Source organism: Erythrolamprus reginae, chromosome 4 (genome assembly GCF_031021105.1).
Source record: "Erythrolamprus reginae isolate rEryReg1 chromosome 4, rEryReg1.hap1, whole genome shotgun sequence".
Lineage (NCBI taxonomy): Eukaryota > Metazoa > Chordata > Lepidosauria > Squamata > Dipsadidae > Erythrolamprus > Erythrolamprus reginae.
Window position 1 is genome coordinate 27,432,475 of NC_091953.1, and position 16,236 is coordinate 27,448,710.

The following is a 16,236-nucleotide window of genomic DNA, read 5'->3' on the forward strand; positions in this document are numbered from 1 at the left end:
ATGATGAGGGCATGAGTGACTGTGAGCAGTGACTCCCGATCCAAATAGGGCCGCAACTGGTGCACCAGGCGAACCTGGGCAAACGCCCCCCTCGCCACAGCTGAAAGATGTTTCTCTAATGTGAGCTGTGGATCGAGGAGGACGCCCAAGTTGCGAACCCTCTCTGAGGGGGTTAGTGACTCCCCCCCCAGGGTGATGGACGGACAGATGAAATTGTCCTTGGGAGGCAAAACCCACAGCCACTCCATCTTATCCGGGTTGAGCTCGAGTCTGTTGACACCCATCCAGACCCCAACAGCCTCCAGGCACATCACTTCCACTGCTTCGCTGACTGGACAAGGGGTGGAGATGTAAAGATGTTACCCCACAAGGGAGTAACCTAGAGGTCGGCCTCTGACCCCCCACTAACACCGACTGCGACCAACCAGAGAGGTAGGAAGAGAACCACTGAAGGACAGTGCCTCCCACTCCCAACCCCTCCAGCCGGCGCAGAAGGATACCATGGTCGATGGTATCGAAAGCCGCTGAGAGGTCAAGAAGCACCAGGACAGAGGATAAACCCCTGTCCCGGGCCCGCCAGAGATCATCCATCAGCGCGACCAAAGCAGTTTCCGTGCTGTAGCCGGGCCTGAATCCTGACTGCTGAGGACCTAGATAATCGGCTTCTTCCAAGGACCGCTGGAGCTGGAGCGCCACCACCTTCTCAACAACCTTTCCCATAAAGGGAAGGTTGGAGACTGGTCAATAGTTATTGAGAATGGCTGGGTCCAGTGAAGGCTTCTTGAGGAGGGGGCGCACAAGTGCCTCCTTGTAGGGATCCGGGAAGGACCCCCTCCCCAAAGAAGCGTTGACAATCTCCTGGACCCAGCTCCGTGTCACCTCCCTGCTGGCCGAAACCAAGGGAGGGACACGGATCCAGTAAACAGGTGGCGGAACTCACAGCTCCAATGGCCTTGTCCACTTCATCAGGTGTCACCAGATCAAACTCTTCCCAGACAGGTGGACAAGTACGTGCCCCAGTCACCTCAACTGACTCGTTGTCAGTCGACTCTGTATTCCAATTAGAGTCGAGGTCCGCTCGGATCCGAGCGATTTTATCAGCGAAAAACGTGTTAAAATCCTCGGCACTACTCTGCAAGGGCTCCCCAACTCCCCCCTGATTAAGAAGGGAGCAGGTCACCCTAAACAGAGCGGCCGGGCGGGATTCCGCTGATGCAATCAAGGCGGAATGATACGTGCATCTTGCCGCCTTGAGCACCACTTTGTAAGTCTTAACATGTGCTCTTACAAGTGTTCGATCGGATTCGGACTTACTCTTCCTCCATCGCTTCTCTAGACGTCTCTTTTGGCATTTCAAGTCCCGGAGCTCCTCATTGAACCATGGAGCTCTACGGGGTCTAGTGCCGCGGAGAGGTCGCAACGGCGCAATTCGGTCAAGAGCCTCCGCTGCAGCCTTGTTCCAGGCCTCAGCCAGAGACTCTGCCGAACTGTGTACGAGTGTATCTAGAATAACCCCAAGCGCCTTCTGAAAGCCCTCTGGATCCATCAAGCGTCTGGGGCGGAACAGCTTAATCGGTTCCGCCTCCCTGCGGGGAAGGATTGGAGCCAGGAAGTCAAGCCGCAGTAGAAAATGTTTTGCTGTAGTAGTTAAGGCATTCTGTTTTTATTTGATTGCAAATGCTTTTATATCGGCTTTTGAAGTTGGAAACTTGTCCTTTTTTGTTTTTCCTCCAGAGATATTTTTTTTCTTGTTTGTAATTTTCTTATTGAGATGGGGAGGTTATTTTTTTTGTTTATGGTACATGTTAGAGGTACATGAAGTCTGATGATAATTTTCATTTTGAGTAGGAATGTGTTGTAGAGGTCATCAGTAGTGTAGCATTCAGAGAATAGAGTTCTCCAGTTTAATGTTGAGAGGTGGGCTTCAATGAGTTCGTAGTTCGCTTTTTTGAAATTGAATTTTGGTGTTGTATTATTTTGGTGGTTCATAGTGTGGCTTAAGTTGAGACTGAAGTTTATCATGCTGTGGTCGCTGTTGGGAAATGGTTCTGTTGTTAAACTGCTTAGTTGCTCAACATTGCAATTTTTCAACAAAGGGACCAGAAGATGGTGCCACAATTATGAGTAAAATATGTCCAGTTGATTTAATCAGAAATAAGTTGTCTCCTCTCAGAATTAACAAAACTGAGACAGATGGCTTAATTGTCACATATGATTTAATACTATATTCTCCATGGAAGTCTTTATTAAAGGAAAGAAAAATAGTTCCACTACTTTCTGAAGTGGGGGAAAATATATCCTCCTAAATACTAGGCTTCTTTAATCTGATTCATTAGCAATGTGATGAAGTCTTTTGTTCATGTTATATTTCGTTCTTTTTTTTAATGGTATTTTTTTCTTTAGCATATTGCTCCTAAAATAGCACATATAAAATACAAAATTAGTGTACAAGATTCAATCAGGGAAGTAGTTTGAGCTTGCAGAACTGGTTTCACAACTTTTCCTCTCCATTTTCCACCCTAGGTGGTGGGAGAGGTGTGTTAATAGAACTCTGCAGCTGCAATTAACTCTGCTTGTTAATTAATCCACAGAAAGAGATCCACAGGATTCCACACAGAGAGATAACTTTATCATTCAGCAACTAAAAGAAAAAAAGTGTTATTATTTTCAATCAATTTATATAGCTACCTAAATCATAATTGGAAGTTTGAGCAGCTAACATAAGATTAAAACAGAAAAACAAAAATTAACCAACAAAATAAAAACAACTCTTCTCCTGAAGAAAGAGCTGGGTTTTCAAGAAGGCCAGCCAGAATGGGGCTATCTTTCAAGCTAGAGCAGCGCTTCTCAAATAGTGGGGTGGGCACGGAGCGATGCCAGGAGGCGTGTGACCCCGGGAAATGTGCTTTTTTTTGCCGCAGGGAGTAGAGGTTTTTTTGCACCAAACCACAGTACCAAGCAGGAGATGTGAAGTGCAGATAACAAATCCTTAAGAGACACCACGGAAAAATATTTAATAGGGAGGAAAAGAAAGGAGAAGAGAGACGAAGATAATGAGACAAACATAAGTCTCCCGAAATCTAAGACAAGGAAATATGATGAAGCGCATGTAGCGCTTGATTTCACTGTGACTATGTTTACTGTGTCTAAAAATGTTGGCAGTGGACAGCATGAACTCAAATAAATTAAGGCACCACTTAAACACATTGCACCCCCATTACCCTGATAAGCCGCTTGAGTATTCAGCAAAAAGCTGCTTGAGTAGTCAGAAAAAACATGCTAAATATTGTAAACAATCGTTCCGGCGGAATGTTGGGGGTGCACAAAATGTTTACTTCTTCCTGGGGGGCGGGTTAATAGAAAATAATTAAGAAGCACTGAGCTAGACTGAAGTTTGAAGAATTCAAGAGGATACCAAATTGCATATCAGATGTAGTGCTGTACCTTCATATCTAAGTACGTGCCAACTCCTGAGAAACCTTAATCATCCATGAGACACATGATTCTCCATCATGGGTGGAGCCATCATTCAGGATGGAAGGGATCCTCGTCCACTTAGAATGAGGACCAGGTCTGTTACTTTTTGCTGGATCCGCTCTCCTAGGACCCAATTTCAATTCGGTCCTCAGACTGGACAGATGCGGCTACCATTTTTCCCTTCCAGAATCTTGGACTTCCTGTTTGTGAGTGAGATAAATTGCATTCTGGTATCTGGACTTGGAAGAGTAAGCGCTATTCCATTGGACACTTTGCAGTTGAGCCTCGGCTCCTGCTGAGGCATGCTTTCATGCCTAGCACAACAGGCATTAACTGTCAGGGTTTGCCCTGGTCTGCCTTTGGGACTGTTCGCTCCCACAGTTCTAGGATAACAGGCATTGACCGTCGTCAGGGATCACCCCAGTCTGTCTTTGGGACGATAGGTCCCCAGAGCTTTGGGCAGCAATTAACATCATGGGAGGCCAAGGTGGCTGCAGAGGATTGCCGGAGCACCGAGGGAGTCCATTTGTCCATTTGTCCATGCAAATTGTTTTCCAACTCACAAAGTCACGCTGGAACTTTAAAGCCGCCAAGCCTCAGCTGGGGCATTTGACTGTCTGCACTAATTATCTGCCCCAGCACACCATCAGGCCACAAATCTGGTTTCCGCTTACCTCCTAGCCATCTGCTTCAATTAATCGCTTGGCTGCCACCGGTGACATGACTTTAGGCCATGGGTGATGATCATACGTCGCCAGAGCTTGCCTCGCGTTTTCCACCCGATTCTATCTCCACGGACCTCTGTCTGCTCAGAGAACAGCCAGAACCCACCAATAGGCTGGCCCCAGCCCTCTGGAATCAGCTCTCTCCAGAGATTTGCACTGCCTCCACCCTCCTTGCCTTTCGCAAGAACCTCAGTCTATGTCACCAGGCAAGGGGCAGTTAGATCATGCACCCTTTTTATGACCATTAAATGTTATGTGTGGATGTGATTGAGTTATTGAATGCTTTTTAATGTAATGGTATTTTAGCTTATAGTTTTTAATTATTATATTTGTACACATATTGTTTTTGTATTGTGTTTTGTGAGCCACCCCGAATCTTCGGAGAGGGGTGGCATACAAGTCTAATAAATAATATGCCTGAGATAGTTTTCACCAAAATCCTGTAGATATTCCTTCCACTCCTCCCTACCCAGGAGGGATTGGGTCATCTTGAACAGGGCTGGTGCAAATTTTATTACTATCTGCAAATGCATTACTAATACATTTGAGGAGAAAAAGATCAACCATCCTGTCTGGAAGTTTTAAAATGTGGCTAATGATAGAAAGAACTTCATAACACTTTATTAGGAAGGAAGGAAGGAAGTTAAAAATATAGGTGTTAGTATAATAATGCTCTTATATCTAAAATAATGTGTGCTGGTTAGCCTTATTCCAAATTGTTGAAGGGCAGTTTCAAGATGTGTAATATCTATTAGGATTTGCTACACTGGAAGAAAATCCAGTGACTACAGATGCAATATCATGTAGAGTCAATATAGGGGTTAGCAGTTAGAGAAGGGAATACTTTTCTACCAACCGGGGGTAGCTGAACAATTTTTCAGTTCATCAGTACAGAAGGACTTATGGTGCCATTGTTCATAAGGAACTGATTTTTAACAGGCTGTTGCTTCTGAACCTGAAATTCAGAAATAGCCTGCATAGAGAAATATCATTTTGCATATTGATTGACAGTGATATGGCCCCAGGAGACAGATGTAGATTGAACAAATTTTATTTAATGCACTGCAGAGTTTAGTAAAAAAAAAAAATGCAGCAGTCCTAAATTTTAGTCATTTTCTTCCATGCAACTTTTAAATAAATTCTTTAATTGGTAGTCACAATTTGTATATAGTCTATGACCTCAACATCTTGTCCTTACAGGCAGCAAATGCAGATGTGAGTCTGAAAAACATCAAGATACTCACTTTTGACACAGCAAAGCTCCTAAAGAGCTATTAGGAGAGATATTCATATTCTCTGTTAATTAAAACTAATAATTATTAGTTATGCCCCGTCTGTTCCATAAGCTGTTGAATGTCAAGGATGACTGTTCAAAAATTGCATTTTAATGATCCAGTGGATAGTAGACTTATGACTCAGAACATGCAATTGCAGAAAATATAAAATAAGGATAAGAAGCAAATGTCACTCCAAACAGCAGGCCAGAAAGGAGGCAAATAATTTTTCAATTTATAGTATTTTTAATCAAGCTACTATAACAGACTAAGTGCCATTTGAGGAAAAATTATGTGTCAAGAGCATTGTAACATTTGGTCACATATGTTTATAAACTCTAATTCCTTTTAGGTCTCTTTTATCATTGATCAAAGTTGTTATTCAGCAATATCTTGAGAGCGCTAAAAAAGTGTACATGGTTGTAAAAAGTATTCTACTTCATTGGTATTTTATTAAATAATATACTCTATTACTACACCATTTTGTTCAGGATATTTTTTCCCCTTGTTTTCCTGCTCTGAAATCTAGGGGCATCTTATACTCCGAAAAATATGACATCTTCTTTTTGGATATTTTATTGATTTGTCAGTTTAAACTGCAATTGCAAATTCCTTCCTACCTTCCTTCCTTCCTTCCTTCCTTCCTTCCTTCCTTCCTTCCTTCCTTCCTTTCTTCCTCCCTCCCTCCCTCCCTCCCTCCCTTGTATTGCCTATTTAGGTAATTTAAATAAGCTGACATTCAAATATTATCATTTTTAAAAAAAATATTTAAATAATATTCATCCATTGTAAACATCTTCGTTTGTTAAGTACACATTGGATAGTGTTGAAATATTTCAAGCTGTTTCCCTCTTTAATTAGATGTTTTCCTCCATTAACTCACCTTGTGGAACAATGCCAAGGACATTTTTAAAAAGATTGTATGTCTTCCATGAGAGAACATATCCGGAAATGATTCTTGTTCCTTTGCCAGTTCAGCTGAAACTGTCAGTCTAATAAGGAAATCTTTACTAAAATTCCTAAATAAATTTGCTACTGTAATTTGCTGCAGCTCTGAAGCTTTTTGCAAGAACCAATTTGATAGTCTTTATTCTATTTGTATTCATCCAGTTTTATACCAACATACGGTACATATCCAATGGAGTCCTGACTCTAATGGATATGTATGTTGTCATGGAAATCACATATGACTAAATTCATCTATAATCAGCAGATTATTAAATTTTATTGCTCAAAGAATGTGAAGTAGTATCAGGTAGGAAAAATAACATCTGGAGAAAAAAGTAATAATTCAGAGGGTTACTTTCATCTTTAAAACTAATAGATAAAATTGGCTTTTGTTTTCTTTTGACATGTGTATGCTATTAATAGAATTCCTGTTAATAGATCAATATCAATAATTATTCAAAAATAAATGACAAGTAAACCCAGCCTTATCTCTGTTCGATGCTTAATGTTAATCTAACTTCTGTGCACTAATTGAAAAGGTTCCAAATTAGAAACTCTTTTCTATTTTCCAGTTTCTAAAACATTAATGGTAAACATTTTAACACCAGGTTGTGAACACAGAAACAAGAAAAAAAAACTTGAATGTAGAAACTCTAAGTAGGACAATACAGTATATGAATAATAGTATTGAAAGTAATTTGCTAACAGTGAATCTGAAGGTGTTTTAAAAGACATTTCATCAGTAATAATTATTTGGTAGCAAGATATAACCTAACCAAGCATAACGTGGAAAGGTACTTGTTGCTTAAATACCAAGCAACAATACAGTACTTGTTGCTTAAAGTGTGGAAAGGTACTTGTTGCTTAAATACATGCCTATTGTGATAAAATTAAGAATTCTATTGTGTATTTCTAATTAATTACAATACAAACAGAAGAGCATGGGGACCATGTTCAATTTTTTTTCTGAATTTGGTTGGACAGATAAGCATATTTTTATTTTATTGAAAGTGATTTCAGTTGCAGAAAATCCACTGGTACTGTCCGAATGCCTTTACATAACATGCTATAATTAAAAATTATGCCTAAAGCAAGATCTATATTTTCTCAATCTTATATTTTTTGAACCCTGAAATAAGCGCTTGGCCTTACAGGGTATTTATTTAACACGTGTAAATAATTTGACAACTAATCAATGCTATTGATAAAGTTTACAGTGCTGTACATACTTAGAAATAAGTCTAATCTAATTTACTGGAACTTGCAAGTAAATTATGATAGAAAATGTATGGTGCTTCAAAATATTTTTATTCTCTTTTCTTTGGGAAAAATATTGTTTTCTTGTTGTATCGTTTAGTAATCATTACTTCTAAGTTCTTTTTCTCAATACAAAAAATCGATCATCGCGAGGGGTCCTGGAACGGAACCCTCGCGATGATCGAGGGACCACTGTATTTAATTTGTTAGTTTTCATCCCAAAATCCAAAAGTGCCTAAATTACTGTATTTTTCGGAGTATAAGATGCACCCTTTCTCCCCCTAAAAGAGAGTGGAAATGTTGGTGCATCCTATGCACTGAATGCAGCCATTTTTGCTGTCCCAAAGACCCACCCACCCCCGCCTGCAGAGAAGGGTCCTGGGGAATAGCAAAAATGCTCCTGTGTATCTTATACTCTGAAAAATGCAGAAAGTAAAGTATATGTAGACCTTGTAAACTTTTGAGAGAGTGTTTCATTAAAGTCTCCATAAAATAATGAGATATGGGCTGGATGAAACTATCGTTAGATGAATCTACAGATGGCTAGAAAAATCAGCCCCACAAACTGGCCCCATTTTAACTGGGGGATGGTATCAGGAGTGCCTTGGGCCCTGAGTTGTTCAGCAGGTCTGTCAGTTGTTTGGATGAAAGCATACTTATTAACTGTGCAGACACCATCCTTACCTTACTTGATCTCTCTGGCTTTTGATACCATTACATAGAAACATAGAAAATTGATGGCAGAAAAATAGCTCATGGTCCATCTAGTCTGCCCTTATACTATTTCTTGTATTTTATCTTAAGATTGATATATGTTTATCCCAGGCATGTTTAAATTCAGTTACTGTGGATTTGTCAACCACGTCTGCTGGAAGTGTGTTCCAAGCATCTACTACTCTTTCAGTAAAATAATATATTCTCACATTACTTCTAATCTTTCCCCCAACTAACCTCAAATTGTGCCCCCTTGTTCTTGTGTTCACTTTCCTATTAAAAACACTTCTCTCCTGAACCTTATTTAACCCTTTAACATATTTAAATGTTTCAATCATGTCCCCCCTTTCCCTTCTGTCCTCCATTAACCATGATATTATTATAAATTGACTCAGAGGATTTAGGTGGGCAGCATGGTGATGTGGTGATTTACCACCTTTCTCCAGAGTCAATTCCAGTAGTTCGGAAAGGAGATATTTTATTTATTTGATTTCTACAGCTGCCCACCCCCCCAAGTGGCTCTGGGCAATGTACATCATAAAACTTAAAAACAAATGAAATACAATTAAAACAGCATATAATATATATGATTGTTAAGTAGAAATAAGCTGCCTTTGGACTCTCTAGACTGGAGTGCTGCTGAATTCAGTGTGCTTCTTCTTCTATTTAATATTTACATGAAACCCCTGGGTGAACTCTCCATCACTATAGTTAAGGTATCATCAATATGCCAATGATACCCAACTATATATCTCTGTCCCTAGTAAATTAAGCAATGCTCAAGTCTGCGGAGACGGGCGGCATACAAATCTAAATAATAATAATAATAAATTAATATTATTATTATTATTAATAATAATAATAATAATAATAATAATAATAATAATAATAATAATACTCTATCCTGATGTATGGAGACTGTGAAGGTCTGGATAGGGAACAACAGGCTTCAACTGAATCCTGGCAAGACCAGGAAGTTTGGGGCTTGAAGGCCCTGTATTCTAGGCGTAAATTGTCTCGGGTACTGAATAGGATTGTGGTATCCCAAATAAACTCTGTGTACAATATGGGTGTCTTCTGGGACTCACAACTCATGCCCAAGGAGCAGGTGGAGTTATGACTAGGAGGGTCTTTCTGCAACTTCTTATTTTGCACCAGCTGCAGGCATTCCTGGATTAAGGAGCCCTACAATGTACTCAGCAGAGGCTGTTCCTGAAGGGTATTTAGAAACTTCACTTGCAGCTGAAAAATGCAGTGGTGCAAGCTGTTGTATGTTTCTGGTAGTGTACACATTACACTTTATGAGCTGCATTGTTAATAGGTCCAATTTAAAGTGCTGGTGTTGACCTTTAAAATCCTACACAGCTTCGGATCAAGTTATTTGTGGGATCACGCTTCTCAGTTTCATCTGCTCATCCCACCAGGTTCAGTAGAATTAGCATGTTACACATCCTGTTATCTTGGGTGCTATATTTGGCCAGCCCTAGACAGTGGTCCTTTTCTGCTGTGGTGCTAATATTATGGAATTCCCCCCCACCCTGAGATGAGATCATCCCCAACATTCCTGAGCTTTTGAAGGTCTTCAAGATCTCGTTATGCCAGAACTTGAAGAATCTGTGAGGTGATGCTATTATTATCAACATTGCTCTGTCTATTATAATTTTCTTTTTTAATTCTACTTTTATAATTTTAATGTTTTAAATATCTACTATATAATAGTTTTAAGTAATGATTTTTTATATTTATTGTTTTAATGCCTCCCAGAGTCAAATTTCCAGGTCTAGACTTGCCAGAACAAGGGTTTAGGTTTAGGTTTAGGTTTATTGGATTTATATGCCGCCCCTCTCCGCAAACTCGGGGCGGCTCACAACAATAATAAAAAAAACAGTACAGTACATCCAATGCCCACCCATCTAGTTACAATTTAAATTAATAATCTCATAAAAACAGTATATATAAAAAACAGGCACACAGTCAATCAATCAACAAAACAACATGGGCAAGGGGGAGGTGTTTTAGTTCCCCCATGCCTGACGGCAAAGGTGGGTCTTAAGGAGTTTACGAAAGGCAGGGAGGGTGGGGGCAATCCTAATCTCAGGGGGGAGCTGGTTCCAGAGGGTCAGGGCCCCCACAGAGAAGGCTCTTCCCCTGGGTCCCGCCAGACGACATTGTTTAGTCGACGGGACCCGGAGAAGGCCAACTCTGAGGGATCTAACCGGTCGCTGGGATTCGTGCGGCAGGAGGCGGTCCCGAAGATATTCTGGTCCGGTGCCATGAAGGTCTTTATAAGTCATAACCAACACTTTGAATTGTGACCGGAAACTGATCGGCAGCCAATGCAGACTGCGGAGTGTTGGAGTGATATGGGCATACTTGGAGAAGCCCATAATTGCTCTCGCAGCTGCATTCTGCACGATCTGAAGTTTCCGAACACTTTTCAAAGGTAGCCCCATGTAGAGAGCGTTACAGTAGTCAAGCCTTGAGGTGATGAGGGCATGAGTGACAGTGAGCAATGACTCCCGGTCCAAATAGGGCCGCAACTGGCGCACCAGGCGAACCTGGGCAAACGCCCCCCTCGCCACAGCTGAAAGGTGTTTTTCTAATGTGAGCTGTGGATCGAGGAGGATGCCCAAGTTGCGGACCCTCTCTGAGGGGGTCAATAATTCCCCCCCCCAGGGTAATGGACGGAGAGATAGAATTGTCCTTGGGAGGCAAAACCCACAGCCACTCCGTCTTGTCTGGGTTGAGTTTGAGTTTGTTGACACCCATCCAGGCCCCAACAGCCTCCAGGCACCGGCACATCACTTCCACTGCTTCGTTGACTGGACATGGGGTGGAGATGTACAACTGGGTATCATCGGCATATTGATGATACCTCACCCCATGCCCTTGGATGATCTCACCCAGCGGTTTCATGTAGATATTAAATAGCAGGGGGGAGAGGACCGACCCCTGAGGCACCCCACAAGGGAGAAACCTCGGGGTCGACCTCTGACCCCCCACTAACACCGACTGCGAGAGGTAGGAGGAGAACCACTGAAGAACAGTGCCTCCCACTCCCAACCCCTCCAGCCGGCGCAGAAGGATACCCTGGTCGATGGTATCGAAAGCCGCTGAGAGGTCAAGGAGCACCAGGACAGAGGACAAGCCCCTGTCCCGGGCCCGCCAGAGATCATCCATCAACGCGACCAAAGCAGTTTCCGTGCTGTAGCCGGGCCTGAATCCTGACTGCTGAGGACCTAGATAATCGGCTTCATCCAAGGACCGCTGGAGTTGAAGTGCCACCACCTTCTCGACAACCTTCCCCATGAAGGGAAGGTTGGAGACTGGACGGTAGTTATTAAGCACGTCTGGGTCCAGGGAAGGCTTCTTATAAAGGGGCGGAAAGGACCCCCTCCCCAAGGAGGCGTTGACAATCTCCTGGACCCAGCTCCGTGTCACCCCTCGACTGGCCGAAACCAGCCAAGAGGGACACGGATCCAGTAAACAGGTGGCAGAACTCACAGCTCCAATGGCCTTGTCCACTTCATCAGGTGTCACCAAGTCAAACTCCTCCCAGACAGATGGACAAAGACGTTTAGCCCCAGTCACCTCGACTGACTCATTGTCAGTCGACTCTGTTTCACAATTGGAGTCGAGGTCCACTCGGATCCGGGCGATTTTATCTGCGAAAAACGTGTTAAAATTCTCGGCACTACTCTGCAAGGGCTCCCCAACTCCCCTCTGATTAAGAAGGGAGTGGGTTACCCTAAACAGAGCGGCCGGGCGGGATTCCGCTGATGCAATCAAGGCGGCATGATACGCGCATCTTGCCGCCTTGAGCGCCACTTTGTAAGTCTTAATATGAGCTCTTACAAGTGTTCGATCGGATTCGGACTTACTCTTCCTCCATCGCTTCTCCAGACGTCTCTTCTGGCGCTTCAACACCCGGAGCTCCTCGTTGAACCATGGAGCTCTACGGGGTCTAGTGCCGCGGAGAGTTCGCAACGGCGCAATCCGGTCAAGAGCCTCCCCTGCAGCCTTGTTCCTGGCCTCAGCAAGAGACTCTGCCGAACTGTGGACAAGTGTATCTGGAATAACCCCAAGCGCCATCTGGAAGCCTTCTGGATCCATCAGGCGTCTGGGGCGGAACCTCCTAATAGGTTCCGCCTCCCTGCGGGGAAGGATTGGAGCCAGGAAGTTAAGCCGCAGTAGGAAATGATCTGACTACAGTGATCCCTCGATTAGCACGGTCTCGATTAGCGCGAAACGCTGCAACGCAGTTTTTCAAAAAATATTAATTAAAAAAATAAAATATTAAAAAATAATTTTTTTTAAATTCTGTTCCCTGAATGGAGACCGCCGGCCGCTCAATCGGGCCGGCAGGGAACAGAATGGAGCCTTCCGCGGCGGGGCTGGTAAGGGGGGGAGCCGAGGGGGGAGCCGAGCCCAGCCCCGTGGCATTCGCTTTCCTCCCGCCCGCAGCCGACTGATCGTGGGCTCCTTCGCAACCTCGGAGAGCTTCCTGGTTTTCGTGAGCTTTCATGCCCTGGAAGCTCTCCGAGGTTGCGAAGGAGCCCACGATCAGTCTCGGCTGCGGGTGGGAGGAAGGCGAATCCCCCGTGGGCTCCGTTACATCTTCCGCTGCCAGCCAGGCCATGCTGGCGGCAGCGGAACAATCGCTGGCTGTCAACTTTTCTTTTTAAAACTGGGCAGGAGCTGACTTGCCTCCCCAGTGCTAAAAAGAAAAGTTGACAGCCAGCGCTGCGACTGACGGAATGCTGAGCCTCCCGTTCTCCCCCCCCCCACCTCGCCCCTTCCGGTTTCGGCGTTCGGCAACGGAGTCCGGCGCTGGGGCCATGCGGGGCCGCTCATCCAGGGGGGCGTGGACTGGCAAGCGGCAAGCGGCAAGTGATCTGGCGGGAAGACCAAGGGAAGGTTCCTTCAGCCGCCCAACACCTGATCCGCTCCGCAGCGCGGCAACGGGGAAACCCCATCTTCGGCTCCTCGCTGCTTCCGCGCTGCGGAGCAGATCAGCTGTTGGGCGGCTGAAGGAACCTTCCCTTGGTCTTCCCCGCCGCCCACATGCAAACTCCACCATCTGCGCATGTGCGGCCATGAAAAAAATGGCGCACATGCGCAGATGGTGTTTTTACTTCCGCATCCAGTATAATGCGGAAATCGGTTAGCGCGGGAGGTCTTGGAACGTAACCCCCGCGCTAACCGAGAGATCACTGTACGACAAAGGCAACACTTCTAAGCCCCTTAATCTCAGATCATTACTCAGTTGCTCAGAGAGGAATATCATATCGGGTGCATGCCCACCCTCGTGAGTCGGACCCTGAACTACTTGAGTCAGGTCCATGGCTGTCATGGTGGCCATGAACTCCTGTGCCAGTCCAGAGGAACCGCCGAGCGACGGCAGATTGAAGTCCCCCAGGACGATAAGTCCGGGGAACTCCACTGCCAGCCCGGCCACCTCCTCGAGTAGCACAGGCAGGGCTGTTGACACGCAGCTGGGAGGTAGGTACGTGAGTAACAAGCCCACCTGAACCCCTAAGTCCAACTTCACCAGGAGGGACTCGCAACCCGCAACCTCTGGAGCAATGAGCCTACGCAGGCCAAGACTCTCCCTGGCTATAATAGCCACTCCTCCCCCCCTTCCCTGGGGTCGAGGTTGGTGCCATACCCGAAACCCAGCTGGGCAAATTTCAGAGAGAGGAACTCCTCCCTCCGGGCCCAGCCAGGTTTCGGTCACACAAGCCAGGTCGGCCTCCTCATCCAATATCAGATCCCGGATGAGGAGAGCTTTATTTACCACCGACCTGGCATTGAGTAGCAACAACTTGAGCCCAGGGCCAGAATTACACTCATTATTGGGACTGGAATGATGACAGAAATAAAATTCTGCAGGTTGGTAGGGAAATTTAGGACATAAAACATAGGATAGAATGACCTGGTTTTTCGTTAGTATATGTGAACACAATCTGGGTGTCCTTACCAGTCAGATGAGCCAACAGTGTGGCTAAAAAAGCAAATACTACAGTGTTCCCTCGATTTTTGCAGGTTCGAACTTCGCAAAAAGTCTATACCACGGTTTTTCAAAAATATTAATTAAAAAATACTTTGCGGTTTCCCCCCCCTATACCACGGTTTTTCCTGCCCGATGACATCATATGTCATCACCAAACTTTCGTCCAACTTTAATAAATATTTTTTTAATAAACTTTAATAAAGAAACATGGCGAGTAATAATCTAAATGGTTGCTAAGGGAATGGGAAATTGCAATTTAGGGGTTTAAAGTGTTAAGTGTTAAGCCAAAAATAGTGTATTTACTTCTGCATCTCTACTTCGTGGAAATTCAACTTTCGCAGGCGGTCTCGGAAAGCATCCCCCGCGAAAATCGAGGGAACACTGTATATTGAAATGTATTAACAAGAGCATAGGAGAAAGAACTGGCTGACATCAAAGAGGAAGTGCAAATTGTAGAGATTAAATGCAAAGAAGCATGTGAATTGATACCTGGAGAGTTAGAGGACTCTACGTCACAATATATTGCAGCCAAGAAAATAAAAATAGAGATAAAGGAGAAAAAAGACAAAAAAAAAAAAGTTGATGAAGATGAGATTAAAAAAATAATCCTGGTTTCCTCTTTTTCTGAAGAACAGCTAAATCAGTATGAAATGTATCGACGGTCCTCTTTCCCCATGGAAACGACTGATCCAGTCAATTACTGGAACCTCCGTGTCTCAGAACGTTGTTATTACTATGTCAGGAATTTATAAAGTCTTCGTTGGAGAAGTAGTCGAAGAGGCATTAGATGTATGTGAAAAGTGGGGAGAATCGCCACCTCTGCTCTGCAACCCAAGCATTTGCGTGAAGCAGTCAGACGACTGAAATCACGAGGACAGATTCCAAATTCCAAATATAAAAAAATTATTTATCACTGAAGAGGAAGTGGAGGAGATGTTTTCATTGCAATGAAAAAGACTTTGGAGAGTATGTTCAGCTTATATAAAACCGTCAAGTTCTGCAAAATTACAAGGTTCCTGGTGCAATAATTCTGAGTGGGTAATGATAATATTATATTGCGAGTATATTGTGCTAGATATAAAACATTTTCTAAATTGGCAAAATAAGAAATATTGATGTAATAAGATTACAGAGAACTTCTGAAACATGGTTTCTTTTAAAAGGAAATAAAAGTTTTAAAAATAAAAAAAGAGATTCAAGGAGTAAAGTCAGATGAGAACTCCAAAGATAACAATAGCAATAGCTCTTAGACTTACATACTGCTTCATAGTGCTTTACAGCAGTGTTTTTCAACCAGTGTGCCGCAGCACACCAGTGTGCCGCGAGACATGGTCAGGTGTGCCGCGAAGCTCAGAGAGAGAAAGAAAGGAAGAGAGAGAAAGGAAGAGAGAAAGAAAGCAAGAGAGAGAAAGAAAGAAAGCGAGAGAGAAAGAGTGAGCGAGCGAGAAAGAGAACAAGAGAGAGAAAGCAAGAGAGAGAAAGAACAAGAAAAAGAAAGCAAGAGAGAAAGACACAGAGAAAGAGAGAGAGAAAGCAACAGAGAGAAAGAGAAAGAGAGGGAGGGAAGGAGAGAGAGAAAGACATAGAGGGAGGTAGGAAGGGAGAGAGAAAGGGAGCAAAAAAGAGAGGAAGGGAGGAAGAGAAAGAAAGAGGGATGGAGAGAGAGAGAAAGAAAGATGGAGAAAGAGGGAGATAGAAATAGAACAAAAGGGAGGAAGAGAGAGAGAGAATTTTTTTGTCCAAACTTTTTTTAGCAGCACCCCCCCCCCCCCGCTCAATGTGCCCCAGGGTTTCGTAAATGTAAAAAATGTGCCGCGGCTCAAGAAAG

The 16,236-nt window shown here is 43.8% G+C and overlaps 1 protein-coding gene and 1 pseudogene across 1 annotated transcript in view; both read left to right on the top strand.

Annotated features, from left to right (window-relative positions):
• Nucleotides 1-16,236, top strand: part of FRY (FRY microtubule binding protein) — a 232,999-nt gene that overhangs the window by 18,849 nt on the left and 197,914 nt on the right. The gene's annotated exons all lie outside the window — the stretch shown is intronic.
• Nucleotides 9,303-15,404, top strand: LOC139167119 (transcription initiation factor TFIID subunit 11 pseudogene; annotated as a pseudogene).